The sequence below is a fragment of the Myotis lucifugus genome, unplaced genomic scaffold (genome assembly GCF_000147115.1).
Source record: "Myotis lucifugus unplaced genomic scaffold, Myoluc2.0 scaffold_392, whole genome shotgun sequence".
Taxonomy (NCBI): Eukaryota; Metazoa; Chordata; class Mammalia; order Chiroptera; family Vespertilionidae; genus Myotis; species Myotis lucifugus.
In genome coordinates, this window is record NW_005871440.1 from 95264 (window position 1) to 113770 (window position 18507).

Consider the following 18507-nt stretch of genomic DNA (forward strand, 5'->3'; position numbering starts at 1 on the left):
AACAGGCCATTCCATGAATGCCTAGTAGGATAAACGGCATTATCACACCTTGATTTGATATAGCTGGGCAATGTGGTTGTGGTTAAAGCACTTTTTGTGTTTATTTGAATGTCCTAGACTAGTGGTGTTCAACCAGGGGGTGATTACTTCCCTCAGAAGAATTTCCGGAGACATTATTGGTTGATAGGACCATAGGGGTTTGCTTCTGAAATTTAGTGGGTAGAGGCCAGTTATACTGCTAAACATCTCAGTTATACTGCATAACACACAGGAGACAGTTCCTCATAAGAAAGAATTATCTGGCCCCCAGTGTCAATAACACCGACGTTTAGAAACCCTGACTGATAACTAAAGTCTTTCACATATATAATATATGAAAACAGTCCCTATTTCCTGTGGGAAGGTTAAAAATCATGGTTGAATGTCAATTGATCAGATCCTACTTCTGTTGTAAAATAGTTGATAGCTGATTCTGAATCAGAACTGGAACTCATTTCTCCCTTGCTCTAATCTGTGCCACAGAGAACAAATTACCCATCCCTCAATTCCCTTTTGTTTTGCTCTGTTTATTTTGGACTGTCAGTTTTTACATACTCCATACGCTTGACCCTCTTGGCAACAAACCCTCTCACAGGTGTGCTGGCTCCATATATTACTCATTGGACCATCTGCCTTTCAAAGGAAGGACAGACACCAAGCAGTGGCATGAAGGCCCTGCATGGTGAGTTTGAACTTTCCCTCTAGATTCCCGCCTCGAAGCTCTTACAGCTTATTGCACTCTATCGAGCAGCCACAGTCTGGAGAGGATGGGGAATGCATCAGACAGACCAGATGGCAATGCCTTCTCTGGTTTCTGTTGTTGCTTCCTGCTCTCTTTCCTATCGCTTCCTCCCTTGGCTGACAGGTCTCACCAGGGGTTTTGAGTTTGCTGGCTGTGTAACCCTTCAATTCATTTATGAATGGTGAGCTTGTTATTCAGTATTGATATTTCCTATGAACAGCATTGCCTTGCAAAGTTGGGTAGATTGTCAAGTTGGAAGCCTAGTCAGACCTAATTGGAGTGTCTAGTCAAGAATCTTGACTTGCGTGTTATTGAGGATGTGGAAAGTACTGGTTCAGGAAGTATTCTCTCAGTTTTAATGTATTGTAAATCTTCATATAGTGATTCAACTAGTTAATGTCAATACCCGTGGAACATTCTGGAAGGCAATTTGAAAGTTGAGGAGGAAACTTGAATAGTAATATTGTATGTGTCCAAATTATCATGTAAACACAGCTCTCAGGCTTATATCACATAGAACGTCACATTCACAAAGTTACTGGAACCTAAGAATTAGAGTTTTATCATTTGAGGAAATCATGTATTGAAGGAAGAATAAGACCTGGGCTTGAAGTCAGACTCTGTTGGCTTCAAATTATATCTCTGCCATTTCCTCTGATTCTACCATCTTGGGAATGGTGTTTAACCACTCTGACACTCATGATCTGCATCTGTGACACAGAGAGGATAACTCCAGCCTCTCAGTGTTGCAAGGATTATGCATAGGTATATGTATGTGTACACACAGACACACCTCAAACCACTTTAGCTCATTTTTACTCCTGTAGCAGAGCAAAGTACAGAAAAGAAGAGAAATGAAAAAATAATTAGAATAAAAAACCCTCAATTTACTGTCTTGCTTTTTTACTTCCTGACTGTCTAAAGTTAGAAAGTCAGCAAACTTCTCTGAGACACAATTTCTTAAGTACTAGTAGCAAAATAAGGCTACTGGAACATTAAATGGTTTCTGACCATTGTATGCTTTTAGACAACTAACCATGGGGCTCTCTGCCTTTAAATTGAAGCTCCGTGAGGAACCCAATATGTAAAAGAGGTCATTCATGGAAATTTTTAATTCAAGGGAGTTTGGAAAGGGTGTCCCTCAAGGCTCTTTCAGTTCTAAAATACTGTAAGTAACAAGTATTAGCTTAGACTGGGTCCTAATTTTAGATAAGGACTGCTTAATGTTATCATTCGAATTTGAGCAACTGGAGTTGTATATGATATATGCTACTTCAATAGCTGAAACATGCCAAAATGTTGGGAACACCCTCAACTTTAGGAGTTAAGGAACCATGATTCTGGTATAATTCAAGTCAATCACTGGCTATAAAAAATGTACAGGAAAACTCTAATCTCTAATTCTCTGTGTTTATGTATGCATATTCATTTGTTCTTCCTCATTTCCTCCTACCCTGTATTAATCCCTTAATAAAATGCTCTGCTTGATTGTAACAAAAAACCATTGGGTATTGTTATGGGCTGAATTATGACCCCCTAAACTCATATGTTCAAGCCCTGACTCCCAGTACCTCAAACATGCAGCTGTATCTGGAAACAGGGCCTTTATAGAGGTTATTAAGTTAAAGTGAGTCTCTTAGGGGGTATTAATCTAATCTGACTGGTGACTTATAAGAAGAGAAAATTTGGATATACAGAGATACCAGAGCCCTGGCCAGCTTTGCTCAATGGCTAGAGCGTTGCCCCCCATGAAGGTCACAGGTGCACTTCCCAGTCATGGGAGAGTACCTGGGTTGCAGGTTTGATAACTGGCTCCCGTTAGGGCATGTGGGGAAGGCAACTGATCAATGTGTCTCTCTCACATCTCTCTCTCTCTCTCTCTCTAAAAATTAATGGGAAAAATATCCAGGATGGCAATTAATGAGAGAGAGAGAGAGAGAGAGAGAGAGAGAGAGAGAGAGAGAGAGACAGACCAGGGAAACACATGCACAGAGAAAGAACCAAGAACCTTGTGAAGACACAAAACAATGGTTCTCTGGAGGCTAAAGAGAGAGGCCTTAGAAGAAATGAACCCTGCTAACATCTTGATCTTAGACTTCTAGCTACCAAAACTGTTAAGCAATCAAGTTCTGTCATTTAAGCCACCCAGTCTGTGGTATGTTCTATGGCAATGCTAGCAAACTAATATAGGTTTCATGTGCCACTTCAAAATACTACCTTACAGTTTCCAGAGTGATATTTTGAAGGTGGCCATGTGTGGTTTGAGTTCTTAGATATAAAATCAGTACTTTAAATTCAGAAGAGATTATGATTAAGTCAATTAATGTGTTATTTTCTCCACACCCCTGTGTTTATTTTCATTGTAGTTTATCACAGCTTAAAATTTGATTCTTCATTTATTATTTTTCTATAACTCCATTGGATTAAAATATAATCTTAACAGAGGCAAGGAGTATACAGTTTATTCAATACTTTATCAGCAACAGTTATAAGAGGACTTGGAGTAAAATAAAAGTTAAATAAAGAATTGTTGAATTTTTTAGAGTTTGGAATAATTTATCATCATATATAACATGATTTACTTCATCGTAAATCAGCTAACCATCAAAATAATCAAAATTCAGCCATCAGTTATTTATGATGGTGGATATTTAGCTATAAAATTCTGCCTTATACAGACCTGGAAAGATTTTGAAGGGTTAACAATGGTTGAAATATGCTTTGATATTTTTTAAAAATGCAATATGTTTAACTACATATTTGTGAAGTGTGAGATTCAAGGCCATTGTCTGAAAATCCAAAAGCACTTTAGGGCTTTTATAAAGATGTCTGAGTTTTAGTAAACATTCTCTAGAGACATTATTTAACTTAAGCTCCAAGTGAACTTTAGACCCAACAAATACTTCTTGGAAAGTGTATTCTAGTTTACTTGAAGTGGGAAGCACAGGGGAGATAAATTTCATTTATTTTTCTGCTAGGAGAGATATGCAAGATCCTGGCATGATGTTGCTAATTGGCTGGTAAAAATTTAGATTTGGTGTTCAAAGAATTAATGTTTCAGCAAGTGTTCAATATATCAAAATGTGACTTACTTTAGAGAGGTTGACTTTAAAATCCTCCAAGTACATAAATTACTGGTAAAAGCAATTATGAATTTCTGTTTTTGTCTTTGTAAAACAAAAGAATTTTTGTGACAAATTTTGAAAGATAATTTGTAAATTTCACAAACTGAATTGTATTTACAAGTATAGCTAGTATTCTGTTGCATTGCATACTTAGCATATGCATTTTAATTATTTTTAATGCATTTTGTTTTTCATTATATGTTCTGCATAAAATTTAAAGCCATGCTTTTAAATTTAGGCAACTACAAATATAATAAATCCCAGCTCTGCCACCTGCTCATTTTATGACCTTGGACAAATTACCTAACCTTTCTAATCCTTCAGTTTTCATATTGGTATAATATGATAGTCAATATACTTCATAGTTACCCTGAGAAATAAATTAGATAATGTATGTAATGCTCTTAGATGATATTACCTGACACAGGTATTCAGTACATTTTAATTATTTTTTATTTTTATAGGGGTTTCATTTATGTTTGTGTCTGAGCTACTTAAGGGCTTAGTATAGTATTGTTAGTCCTGCCAGGGTTCAGAAAGTCCCACGTCAGGCGTCCATTTATGCCGGTGTTCATGTCCCAGCATCAAGAAGGGTTCAGGAATCTGGAAAAGGGGCTGCGCGTAGATGACATAGAAATCCAGAGACTAATGTAGAGTCCGGAGACGAGATATAATTTTGAAAGGCACTGGGGGTCAGAGGACCTTCAGCTAAAGGAACTGAAGAGAGTCCCTCCTTGTCTAGGACCCTTGCTTTTATTAACATAATTTGTCCTAAGGCAAGGTGGAGATAATACACTTCAAAGGGTAAGGTTTCAAAGGCTACAGAAACATTGTCAGTTTGGGGAATAGCCTACGGCTGTTCAGGTGTTTGGCCAGAAGGAGGCAATAACATGTAGATTAAGATGCCCTTTAACTGTCTGGCAGCCACAATCAGTTTCCTATTCAGGTTTGGGGAAATGCCTTTAGCCATTTCCAACAGGTGACAACATGTGTGACTCAACCCTGTTGAGTCCCCAAGTCTCATCAACCTTTTGATGAAACTCTTGAAATTATGACATGCTGGAATTGGTCTACAGCAGTATAGTCTTTTGGGTAATGGCAGCAGAGGCTGAGACCACATTGCTCTTCAGTTCTACTCAAAGCTGGGAGCATTTTGTCATCTGATCTATGAATCAGCGTAGTATACCCAGCGGTGGAATATCCTGCCTCCAAAACCTGAGACCTAACAGGTATTATTCTTCATCCTTAGTGGCAGAAGATGCAAAATGCAAAAATGTATCCTTTCCAATGGGGAAGATAACCTAACATGTCTTACAACTCCAGACCTGCACCAAGCCTCACTGATATAGTCGCCTTCACATATTTATAGGGATTTTCTCTACAGAATATTTGTCTTCCAAAAATTACAACCTATTTGCCAATTCTCATTCACTGATGAGTCACCTATGTCTGGGATTCCTGCTTGGTCCATTTCCCTGGAACTATTTGTTACCAGAAATTAGTGTGATCATAGGCTTGTGATTTTTTTTTTTAAAGTATACTTTACTATTATCTGTTTTAAGCAAATACTTAGAAATGCTATTTCAAATTTTCATTCTTGATAAGCATGAATAGAATATATCTGTAAGATCACTGGTTGCATACTATCCATCAGAGGCTGGTTAAGATGCTGTAGCAAAGATTCCCGATATTTGGAGTTTGTGGGTGCAGACCAGCATATGTGGTAGGCAATTTCCTTGGAAATAGTGTAGGCAGCATACTTGGAAGTGGCTGTAGACCTCATTTGAACTAGTTTTGTTTTAAAAGAGGTAAAAGGAAGATTTTTTCCCCCTTTTTCTTTAGTGCAATTGAAGGTAAACTACCCACATTCCATATGTAGATTCACTTGCAGTCACTCCCCATGGCAAGCGACACTGAGCGCTTTCCATCTTCCATATGTGAGGTTTGGGAAGGTGAACACATTCATGTTCAGGGCGGCCATACCTTTTTCCTCTGTGAGCATCTTTTGGGTTCTTCTGTCCAATCAGCAAGTGGCCTTCAGTGCCAATGGTGGTATTTTATCATGTTGCTTCCCCGTGGTAAATTGCAGTCCTTCCCTGGCGTGGCTGTGACCACCTGTTCTCTCACACCTGTTTCAATTTATAAACCATATGCTGTAGTCACAGCTGAGAACCGCTGTAGACATGATGCGATTTCTCATAAATATTTCATAAACTCAGTTTCCTGCACTTTAAAATAACTCGAAGGCACTGATTTTACTGAAAAACATCACAGAGAGACTACCATACACTTTTTATTATCATCATAATTTAGGCAAAGAAAGTTGAAGTTTATAGTCTTAAAAAATAACCCACATCAGTATTAGAATAGCACTACCTAGTATATATACTTTTAAACAAACGTACTGTCGCCTATGGTAAAATAATTCAAGTGCAGTAATTGGTTTCAAATATAGATATGATTAGGAAATCCAAGGAAACAGATGTTTTTACATAGCATTTTCTGTATGGAACTCGAGACATACTTTACAAAACAATGATCAAATTTCACTAAAAATCAGTGCATGCTAATTGACATAATGGTTTTATTATTTTGAAAACTTAAAGTAAGTGAATTTTTACAAGTCATATTTTGCAAGTAACAGGAACCTAAAATTAAACTTGCTTAAGTAATTAAGAAGATGAACTGGTTTATACTCAACCAAATAAGAGCTGTAGCTGTTGAATTTCAGGCTTGGGTTGATTCAAGAATAAAATAAGTGTAGCCAGAAATCAGACTTTCTATCTCTACTTCTCAGCTTTGTTTCTACAGGATAGTCCTACCTTTATATTCAGGGAATGAATGCTCTCATTTCCTCAGACTTCATTCTTCCCTGTATAAATTGCTGTGGATTTAAACCATCCAGTTTGTGGTCATTTTTGTTAGTCCTGGGAAGCGAATGCGATAGCTCATTTGTTCCACGAGTATTAAGGAACACTTTACATGTGCCAGGCACTAGCCTAGGTTGTGGTGATAGAATGTATACACGAAAGAGAAAGCACTTGTCTTCATGGAGCACGTACCGCATGGAATGACAGTAAATAAAGGTACAGATAAGCATGAGAGATCATGTCAAGGAGCCGTAACAACTACAGAGGAATATGCAGGGTGTGATAGAGAGATTGAAGTCTACAGTTTCATGAGAAGTAATCCCAGCACTTTCTGAGGTAGTGATATTTGATGAGAAACCAAATTGAAATGAAGACTCTAAGGTATGTGAAGATCTGGAGTAAAAGCATTCTAGACCAAGAAAACACAAGTCCACAAGCCTTGTGAGATGAATAAGATATTTGAAAACAGGAAGCATGCTCATGCACCGGTGGTATAATGAACAAGGCAGAGGAAATGACTTAGGATTTGGTAACGCCACAGCAGCCCTCTTAGGACTTGGTAAGGAATTTTAAAAAAAATTTTTAATTATACTTGGAAGCTATGGTAGTTTGTTTGTATACACGGGGGAGTGTATACTTTTTAATTCATATTTTATAAACAACACTCTGGCTTCTCTGTGAACAGTAGGTAGGACAGGCACGTTTGGAGGTTGGGAGACCTGTTAGGAAGCTACTGCCTTACCTTCGGCAGGATATCACGATTTCTTGGTCTAGGATGTTGGCAGTGGAGGTTATGATGGGAATTCAAATTCAGAACAAATTTTGATGGAAGAGAAAAATAGAATTTGCTTCTAGATATGAAGATATGACATGATATGTGAAAGAAAGACAAGGATGAACGTTGAATCCTAATTATTTGGCCAAAGCAGTTAGTGGTGGTGCACCATTTGGTGGTGCAATTCACTGTTCAATGAGTGAACCCCAAATGTGAAACAGAAGCCAAGAGTTTAATGGCTGAGTTTGAAATGCCTGTAGCATAACCAATGGGAAAGTCCTGTAAATAGGTAGATATTGGCATCTGGATCTTAGGAGTAGTTTTTCTATGAAGATAAGCTTATGTTTCAAAAAAACTCAATTGTTATGAGACTAATCCTTCCTAAATGGATCTACCTATTACATACAGTACCAAGAAATATTCCAGCAGACTTTTTCCTTGTAGAAATTGAAAAACTGACTCTGAAATTTAAAATCAATGCTGTTTAGCTAAAACAACTAAAATTTTTTGAAAAAATAAGAACATAGAGGACATACTACTAGACTTCCAAGGCTTGATGTAAAGCTGTGGTAAATAAGACAATGCGTATTGGGAAAAGGATAGACATATAGATCAATGTAACAAAACAGCAAGTCCAGAAATAGACCCACACATAGTTAATTCATTTTTTAAAAAATATATTTTATTGAATTTTTACAGAGAAGAAGGGAGAGGGATAGAGAGTTAGAAACATCGATGAGAGAGATCGATCAGTTGCCTCCTGCACAGCCCCCAGTAGGGATGTGCCCGCAACCAAGGTACATGCCCTTGACTGGAATCGAACCTGGGACCCTTGAGTCCGCAGGCCGACGCTCTATCCACTGAGCCAAACCGGTTCGGCTGGTTAATTCATTTTTGACCAAGTTGTCAAGATAATTCAACAAGAAAAGGATAGTCTTCCCAACAAATGAGCAATTGGACATCCATATGTAAAAAATGAACTTCAACCCATGAAAAATTAACTCAGACTGAACCATAGACGTAAATGTAAAACCTAAAACTATAAAATTTCTCAAAGGAAAGGAGGAAAATTTGTGAGGCCTAAAACTAAGCAAGGGTTTACATATAAAATCATAAGCTATGAAGTCATATGTTAGAAAAGAAAAATGAGAAAATACATGTCTGTTGTTTATGCCAACAGGACTAGTGTTTTGTTATGGCAGCCCTAGCAAGCTAATACAACATTCATCTATTAGGACAGTTAAATTTTTTTAAATGACAAAACCAAGTTTTTATGAGGAAATAGAGTGACGGGGATTCATATACAATCCTCCTCCTGTATATGGATTCAGGATTTGTTGAGGACTCCCCACCCCCAATAAAATCCAGGGATGTTTAAGTCCCTTACATGAAATGGCATAGTTTTTGCATATAACTTACACAATCCTTTAAATCATCTCTAGATTGCTTATAATGTCTAATACATGTAAATGCTAAATAAATAGTTGTTATAATGCCTTGTTTAGGGACTAATGACATGAAAAAAAGTCTGTACATGTTCAGTACAGATGCAAACATAACAGACCTAATTAAATAGTACATGTCAGCAACAGTGTAACTTTTTAAAAAAATATTTTTGATCTGAGGTTGGATAAATTCATGGATATGGAGCCTATGGATAAGAAGGGTGACTGTACATTGCTGGTAGGAAAAACAAATTGTACAACCACAATGGAAACCAGTTTGTCATTTTCTTAAAATGTTAAATGTACATTTGATGGCTCAACAATCCCATTTATAGGTATGCACTTAATGGAAATAAAAACAACTTGACCACACAAAAACCTGTATTAAAATTTCACTGCAGCATGATTTGTGATGGTTCAAAATCAGAAATAAACAAAAGTCTATTGACTGGTGAACAGAAAAACCTATGGGGCATCCATATGATGGAATGTGATTGAGCAGTCAAAGGTGTGAGCTACTGATACATTCAAGAATATAAACAAATCTAGCCGAGGCCAGTTTGGCTCAGTGGATGGAGCATCGGCCTGCGGACTGAGAGGTCCCGGGTTCGATTCCGGTCAAGGGCATGTACCTGGGTTGCAGCTGATCGATGTTTCTCTCTCATCGATGTTTCTGACTCTCTATCTCTCTCCCTTCCTCTCTGTGAAAAATCAATATAATATATTTAAAAAAAAAAAGAATATAAACAAATCTGAAAAATATTATACCAAGGAAAGGAAACCTGGCAAGAAAGACTGCATACTATATTGTTCTGTTTGTATGACAATCTTGAAATGCAAAACTCAAGGGAGAAATAGGTGTTTTAAGGTGCTTGGATTGGGTTGAGGACATCGATTACAAAGTGGTACAAGGGAAATGTGTGTATAGTGGAATATTCTGTATCTTGAGTGTGGTGATGATTATGATGGTATATATCTTTTAACACTCATAAAACACATCAAAAAGAGTAATTTTTGCTATATGATAAATTATACCTCAGTAAACTTAATGTGTTAAAAAAAGAAAAACAAAATGAGAATAAAACGAGTTAAAGACAATCTAAGAACAATACATTGAATAAAACAATAGCTTAATAACTAACATAATAATATTAATAAAAGTTTGTGTACTTACTAAAATTCAAGTAATATATATTAAATACATAATTTGACCTAAGGCTTTCATTAGAAGCCTCATAAAATAGAGAAAAATGTAAATTAGTTAAAGCAAGCATGTCAAACTCAAAGGCTAACATGGGCAAATAAACAAGGTTTAAGTTTATGTAGGCTGCAAAAAAACCCCAAAAGCTTCAATTTTCATAGAAACACAGGTTTATTTCAATAGAGATATGCTGAATACAAAGGGCTGAAATAAATGAGTAATCATTAACATAAAATAATAGAACATTTTAATAAAAAATAATATTTTTCTTGAACATTAACCTACCAGACACTGAATAACTGCATAAATTAATAAGTGTAACACAAATAAACCGAAAGCAAAATATTTCCTGTTGTGCACACCAAACAAGTCAGTAGAAGACTAATGACATGGCAATCTGCGGCTAAAATATTCGCTGCTACTATTAGTGGAGAGAAATAGTGCGCCTGCGCGTAAGTCACATAAGGGAAATGAATACAAAACAATTATAGTAATCAGTTATTTTTGAACGCTGTAGTTCGATATTAATAATTATGTATAACAGGATGTTGTAAAACTTAAGTTACGAAATTTTTATTAAAACGTTTCTTACATACCATTACATGAGCTAGGCCACAAAAATATTCATGTGGGCCTCATGCAGCCCATGGGCCGTGAGTTTGACATGCTTGCCTTTGCCTTATAAATATCTATTGAGAGAAGCATTTTTAAAATATAAATAGCTGTAAGAACAGATGCCATGTTTGAACTAATCTCTAAGTGCTAGAAAAGAACAACTAATTTTGATTGAAGTTCCTGGGCAGGGCTTCAATGAGGAGGTGACATTTGAATTGAACTCTTCAGTTTTCTGTTGTTTACCAGTCTCACGATAGCTTTAGTAAATATATTTTTATTTGCATGATGCAAAATTCCAATACATCTCCATGTGTTTTTTTTATACATATAAGGTGTTTAGAGATGTTAAGTGCATTTTCAATTTGCTTTGCACTTGTGGGCACCATTAAACCCTTTCTTTTCCAAAGGTTACATTGTTTCCATAGTTACAAATTCATTTCAAAGTGAACATCAACACTGGAATCACTCAACTACTGCTCAGAAAATTCTGGGTTGGCACCTTAGCAGCAATAGATTCTGCTAAGAAATATGTTAACCTGTATTTCTTTTTCAGGCTATTTCTGTCCACCTATTGTCTGTTCTGTAAGAACATATTCAAGAGAAGCGATCCCATCTATGTTGTTACATAGATTATAGAGCAAGAAAAACATACTTGTTTTTCTCATGTAGTAGGCAGGAGCAGTGGTTCTTCATCCATGCCATTGGCACCCCGTTATTTCACTTATATATTTAAAACATAGAGCCTACCATGTACTAAGCACACAGATATATATGTATTCTTACAGTTACCTTGAGGTGGGTGCTATAAATTGTATTTTATAGATGAAGAAACGAACTCAGGAGGCTTTCTACAAATACAGAAGTTTTTTAATCACAGATACAGTATATATTTCTCTCATTTTGGCAATCGCTCCACTGGATGTGGTTTTTGGCTTTGGAAGATTTGTCTTTTGTTTCTAGCTGGACACCCATCTCTTTTGGCTAGGGGTGCAGGTTCGAGATGAATACCTGTTATAAATGCAGTTATCATGAAATTGGCAGAAGCACTTGGCCATTAAGCTACAACTAGCTTTTAAAAATAAGAAAGCAGTTTAGGGAAGAATTTTGTCTTTGACTTGCTGGTTAGTAAGAGTAGTATTCTCCAGGGATCAATGCTGGGACTCTGCAGACTTATTTAACTGTCTTTTAATATAAAAGCTCTGGAAGAAAGAGCACTTAATGGGATGATCAAGTCTGCAGATGAAAGTATGGCCTTCTGAGCTGAGAAGTCCCCAGCTAATGGAAATAAACTTCAGCAATTGTTCATGCAGCTGTGTGAGTGCTCAGAGCTGGCTGGGTAGATGAACTTGAGAGCAGGCAAGTGGTAGATTTGACCCAGGTAAATTTTTTTTTAATTTGCTATGGGTCCAGGATATTTTCTCTGAATAAAAGAATAACCCTCTGGTGAGTATCCTCAGGGAAGAAAAAAAAAGAAAATGAGAAAATTGACTTGCTGCATGCAGTTTTGGGGTTTTTTTGGACTTCAAGAAAGAGGTCTTGCTAAAGGCAAATGAAGCAACCAGGAAGTTAAAATGCTGTCCTGGCCAGTTTTTCCCAATGGTTAGAGCATTGGCCCTTGGACCAAAGGGTCATGGGTTCGATCTTTGGCCCCAGTCAGGGTGCAAGCAGGAGACAACCAATCTCTCTCATTCTTTCTCTCTCTCTCTCCCTTCCTCCCTCCCTTCCTCTCCCCAAACAGGAGGCAATCAACGTCTGTCTGTCTCTTTCTCCTCTTTCTCTCTCCCTCTCCCCCTCCTCCCTCCCTTACACTCTGTCTAAAAAATCAATGGAAACAATATTCTCAGATGAGGATTAAAAATAAATAAATAAATACAATTTTAAAAATTAAAATGCTTTATTTTAAAGTATGGGAATAGTTAAACCAATATAAACATAGAATTTAAATGCATATTTTTAGATTAATAAAAGATTACATACATATGAATGTACTATCACCTTAGTAAAATTCAGCTAGAATTAAGCCCATATTTTTAAACGTATACATTTATTTAGGAATATTTGACAGAAACACAAATACTTTATTCCAAGCATCTTCTATTAGCAAAATAACCCATGCAGTGGACAAGGACATCCGTCAACCTAGACTGTTCACCCTGTTCTCATTAACTCTTTCAAAACTCAAGGACGTAGGGATTCTTGTTCCCTTTTTGGAATTTAAGGAATTAACTTTCAAATAGGTTAGTTGCATTTCTTCTCATCAAACATGTAGCCAGGGATTTGGCAAAGATTTAGACTCATTTCTTTTTGTTTCCAAATCCAATGTTTGTTCATGGACATTGTATTAAGAAGAGGGAAAATGGGAGTTTCCAGAAACAAAGCAATTTCACTGTAAGCTGGACCAGACTTGAGAGGAAAACTATGGGTATTGAGATAATAGAGAAGGGCAAAGTCTCATGCAGTTTTATAATCCATATTTTCATCACTGTTGGCAAAAGCTTTCTAATTCAAAGATTAATATACTTTAAATATTAGACACTATATATGCCCAATTATGTGGTACTAATAGTAATATTTATTGATCTACAAGATGCTTTAAAAGGTTACTTTTTAAAATCTTCCCATTAAGCCTACGAAGAAAATATTTTTATTAAACAAAAATCTGAGAGAATTATTTTTTAAAATATACTTTTATTTCAGAGAGGAAGGAGGAAGGGAGAGGAGAGAAAGAGATAGAAACATCAATGATGAGAGAGAATCATTGATCGGCTGCCTCCTGCATGTCCCTTATTGGGGATTGAGCCCATAACCAGAGCATGTGCCCTTGACTGGAATCAAACCCAGATCCTTCATTCTGCAGGCTGACGCTCTATCCAGTGATCCAAACCAGCTAGGGCCTGAGAGGATTATTGACTGTCATTGCTTTCTCCCTAATATCTCTCTGGTCTTTATTATTTTTTCCATCTTCAATGTAACACTCTGCTTTAAGGCTCATTCCTGAACTACTTCCCTGTATACTTATAATATGGGTCCTACCTACAGCCATTTCCCATCCAATCTCTTTCACATTCTATCTAGTCATTTCCCTAAAATTCAACTCTTATACTTACTTGAATACCCTTTGCCTCTGAAATGAAGTGAGCATTCTTTACCCTGTTCTCCTCTGCTGCTCTGCTCTTTCATGTCTTAATGAAGTCAGTGACTATACATTATTCTTTCAATTATATTGTCTGGGAAGGGAAAGATAGTGATTTGATTTTAGGTTGATGGGGGCAGAGCCCTTACAGTTTTGTGTTTCCTGTTGTGGATTCAGAGTTAAGAGTTAATGGGGAAAGAGAGGATAAAAACAATTGGAGAAATGAAGTCTTAGAGGATCCATATGAAGAATGGAATTACTAATGTATACTCTTTGTAATACTTTAAGCAATTAAAAAAAGAAATAAAGGGTAAAATTGGAAAAGAAAAAAAAAGAATGGAATTACTAATGTCAATGAGTACACTGGCATATAGATGCAGACAAATTTAGGGATGTAGGGATTCTTGTTCCCTTTTGGGAATTTAAGAAATTAACTTTCAAATAGGTTAGTTGCATTTCTTCTCATCAAACAGGTAGCCAGGGATTTGGCAAAGATTTGAGTGGGATGCAGCTAAAGCAGTGCTTTAAGGGAAACATAGAGTTTTAAATGTTTTTGTTACAGAAGAGGAAAGTTCTAAAATCATTGACCTAATGTTCTGCCTGTAGAAGGTAGATTAAGAAAAACAAACTTAATGTAAGTAGAGGAATGAAAAGAAATAGAGCAGAAATGAACAGCATAGTTTTTAAAATTTATTTTTATTGTTGAGGGTATTACAGATGTCTCCATTTTCTCCCCCATTGACCCTCTCCACCCCACACCCATTCCCCCCCACCCAAGTCCTTCACCATAGGTTATGCATATGTGCATATAAGTTCTTTGGTTAATTTCTTCCCCACCGCCCCACCCCGACTCCCGTCTCTGTAAGATCTGTCCATCTGTTCTATGCTTCCATGTTTCTGGACCTATTTTTTCATCAGTTTATTTTGTTCATTAGATTCCACATGTAGGTGAAATCATGTGATATTCATCTTTCTCAGATTGGCTTCTTTTGCTTAGCATAATAATCTCCAGGTCCATCCATGCTTCTTTTTTACAGCTCCATAGTATTCCCTTGTGTAAGTGTACCACAGCTTTTTTATTTCAAAGCTAGTTATAGTATAAGATCAACAAAATTGCCATATCCTTACCTAGACTATTCAAGAAAATAAGAGATGCAGCAGAAGTTAACCAATGTTAAGAATGCATGAATGGTTATTATTACAGATCCTACAAACACTAAAGGGATAAAAATATTATGAAGAAGTTGAAACAATCAAATATGGAACTTGGACAAAATAGCTACATTTATTATAAAATTAATTACCATAATTAATAAAAGAAACAGAAAACTTAAATAGTTTTATATCTATTAAATAAATTGAACTTGTTATCAAAAATCCTTCCACAGCCCAGCCAGCATGGCTCAGTGGTTGAGTGTTGACCTGTGTATGAACCAGGAGGTCACAGTTCCATTCCTGGTCAGGCCATGTGCCAGGGTTGTGGGCTTGATCCCCCATGGGGCATGCGGGAGGCAGATGATCGATAATTCTCTGTCATCATTGATGTTTTTATCTCCCTCTTCCTCTCCCTTCTTCTCTAAAATCAATATAAATATATATATATATATATTTTTTTAAAAGAAACTCCCAACCCATATGGTTTCACACATGTTCTCTCAAACATCAAGGAAAAATTGATAACAAATTTATACAACCTTTTGCAAAAATCAGTGGAGAAACACTGCATGAATTATTTCACAAGACCAGCAAAACCCCAATACTAAATTCTGACAAAATTACAAATCAGAAAATTAAAAACCATTATATTTCATAAATGCAGATGCAAAACCTTTAATAAAACATGAGCAAATAAAATGCAATGAGAAAAGGATAAATGCCATGTTTAAGTAGAAATTATCTCAGTGATGCCAGGTTGAAAATAAACCAACATAATTTGCCATAGTATCATAAAAACGTAAAAACATATGATATTTTTAATAAATGCAGAAAAAGCTGGCAGAATTGAACATTGATTATGATGAAAAACTCAACTCTCAGCAAACTAAGCAGGGAACCTCATTAATCTGATGATGGACATCTTTGTAAAACCTGCAGCTAACATATTTAATTCCGAAAAACTGAACTCTTTTCCCCTGATATTGTGAGCAAGGCAAGGATGCTTGCTATTACCATTTATATTTAACACTGTACTGGATGTCCTTAGAACTACAATAAGGCAAATAAAAGAAAATTTATGAGTTAGGCAAGGGGGAAGTAAAAATTCTTCCTAATGGCACATGATATATTAGTTTACATAGAAAATCCACTGCATTTACTTACCAGCTACTGAATTAATAATATGACAAGGCCCAGAGTAGAAGATTAATAGATAAAATCCATTGTACTCTTATATATATCAGCATACATTTGAAAGTTGAAATTTTTAAAATTCCACTTCCTATAATTCCAAACATTTAGAAATATTTACGAATAAATCTAAAAAATATGTACAAGACAATACACTGAAAAATAAAAACATTGCTGGGGGACAAAAACAAAAAATAAGTGCAGAGGGATGTCATGTTCATGGGTTGGAAGAATGAAAGAGAAAAACACACAAAACCACTAATTATTGCTTTGCTTCCAGACATACTGAGCATATTACTTTCAAAGGAAGTGACTATCAGTGGGATTCAGTTTCTCAACTGTAACACAGCAGGCTGGGAAACTAGAAGGAATACAACCTAAATCCCATAGACAGGCAAGACATATTTGTCATGCAGAGGGAAAAATGTGTCTGTGGAAGAATTCAGAGATTATGTCACTCAAATAACAAATCTAAAGATATTACTAAAGATAGGACATTAACCGCATAACAAAATAAGTGATTTCAAAATAAAGAAGTGTTAAAGAATAAGAGAAAGAGTTGTGAGAAATGAGCCTTGAAATGATTTTTGTTGTTGTTGTTGTTGTTGTTGTTGAATTAGAAGTAAGGTGCTGTGACTCAAGGATCTGGGTTCTTAACTATTATGTGACATTCATTCCTGAACTTTAAGTCCATTGTTTCCTGAAAAGTAAATTAGAAATATTTATTGTACAAATGAAAGGGCATGGCATGAATGGACTGGCAGAATTAGGGCCCTGTTCGGCAGGGTTTAAGAGTATGGGGATTTGGAAATTGATGTAGAGGGGATGTGGTACTTGAACTCTTTCCTTTATTCTTTAACACTTCTTTATTTTTGAGCTGATAACAGTTGCTGTTAGAAGGTAGCTTGTTATTATTTATGCTGTCAATTAACAATCATTTACAATCATTTACAATGATTATCATTTACAATCTTTGTTAGAAGATTGCTTGTTATCATTTACTCAGGCATTGGATAGCAAAGCAAAACCAAGGAAATCCAGTGAGCTCAATTATGTTGCTCAGCTGTGTTCCTTCAGCGTGTGCGGGGGGATGAGAAGAATCTTTTTTTCAGGCTCACTTTGCTTTCTGTGTAAGAAAGACTACATTAGTAGGAAGCACTTCTAGCCAGTCCTGTTCCCACAGAGAGAAGGATTATCCCTTTCTCAGGAGAACAGAAAGAAGGGATGAATACTTTCTACTTCTATGGAGTTACGTTCTCTCTTCCCACGACCAGCGCTGAAAGAGAGAACGTGGGGGTTCAAGAAATCTTGAGTAGAACCCGACGAGGGTTAAGGAAGAATGAAAAAACGAGACTGAGACATAAATAGAGGGAAAAGCTGGGCCTGGGTGTGGCGTCTGCCCTCTGATAGATGAACAGAATGCCTCCCACACCGGTGGGATCTTTATTTATACTCGAAGTAACAGAAAGTTACATCACATCTGGGTAGGCCTTGGGTTCCTGGCGACATAATGGGATCCATCCCCCTAGCACCTGGGCTGGAAAGGTCAGACTGAGTGGCGTCCTTGCCTCTTGGCTAGGACCACCTCCAGGGCGTGGCTCTGCCTGTGCCCTGGGTTCAGTTGACAATATTTTTAAGAACGCCCCGTTGTGCTTGCCAATGGCCCCCCACATACTCCCTTGCTTCCACTACCATGGGAGGGTTAAATGTATTCTTTAAAGAAAGTTGTGCTTTATTTAATTATTTGTGTAGCACTTGGTGAGAAAGAAGGTAGATCTCATTATTCTTGCCTTATGTCTATATTATAAAAAGCCAGTGGCCATAATGCCGTAATGACCAAATGACCGGTCACCAGGAGGTGCATTGATGGGTCCCATGGCTGTGGCGGGAGGGACTCTGGGCCCCACAGTGATGGCAGGACTCTGGGTCTCATACGATTTCGTGCACTGGGCCTCTAGTTTTGTAAATAATAGTTTTAGGCAAATGAAGCTGTTAAAGCTTTTTAGTTAGAAAACTGTAAGGATTGTTATTTTAATGTTAAAAAATGCAGTTAATTTTTGATAGGATTTTGAAATACACAGGATGATGGTCATCAGCATTATTCTTAAAATCTGATATTTTTTTCAATGACTGAAGTGTTGTACAACGTGCTGCCACATAATTATTTTACTTTTTCCAATAAGCACATCTTAACCCCACAAAATAAGCTTTCTAAG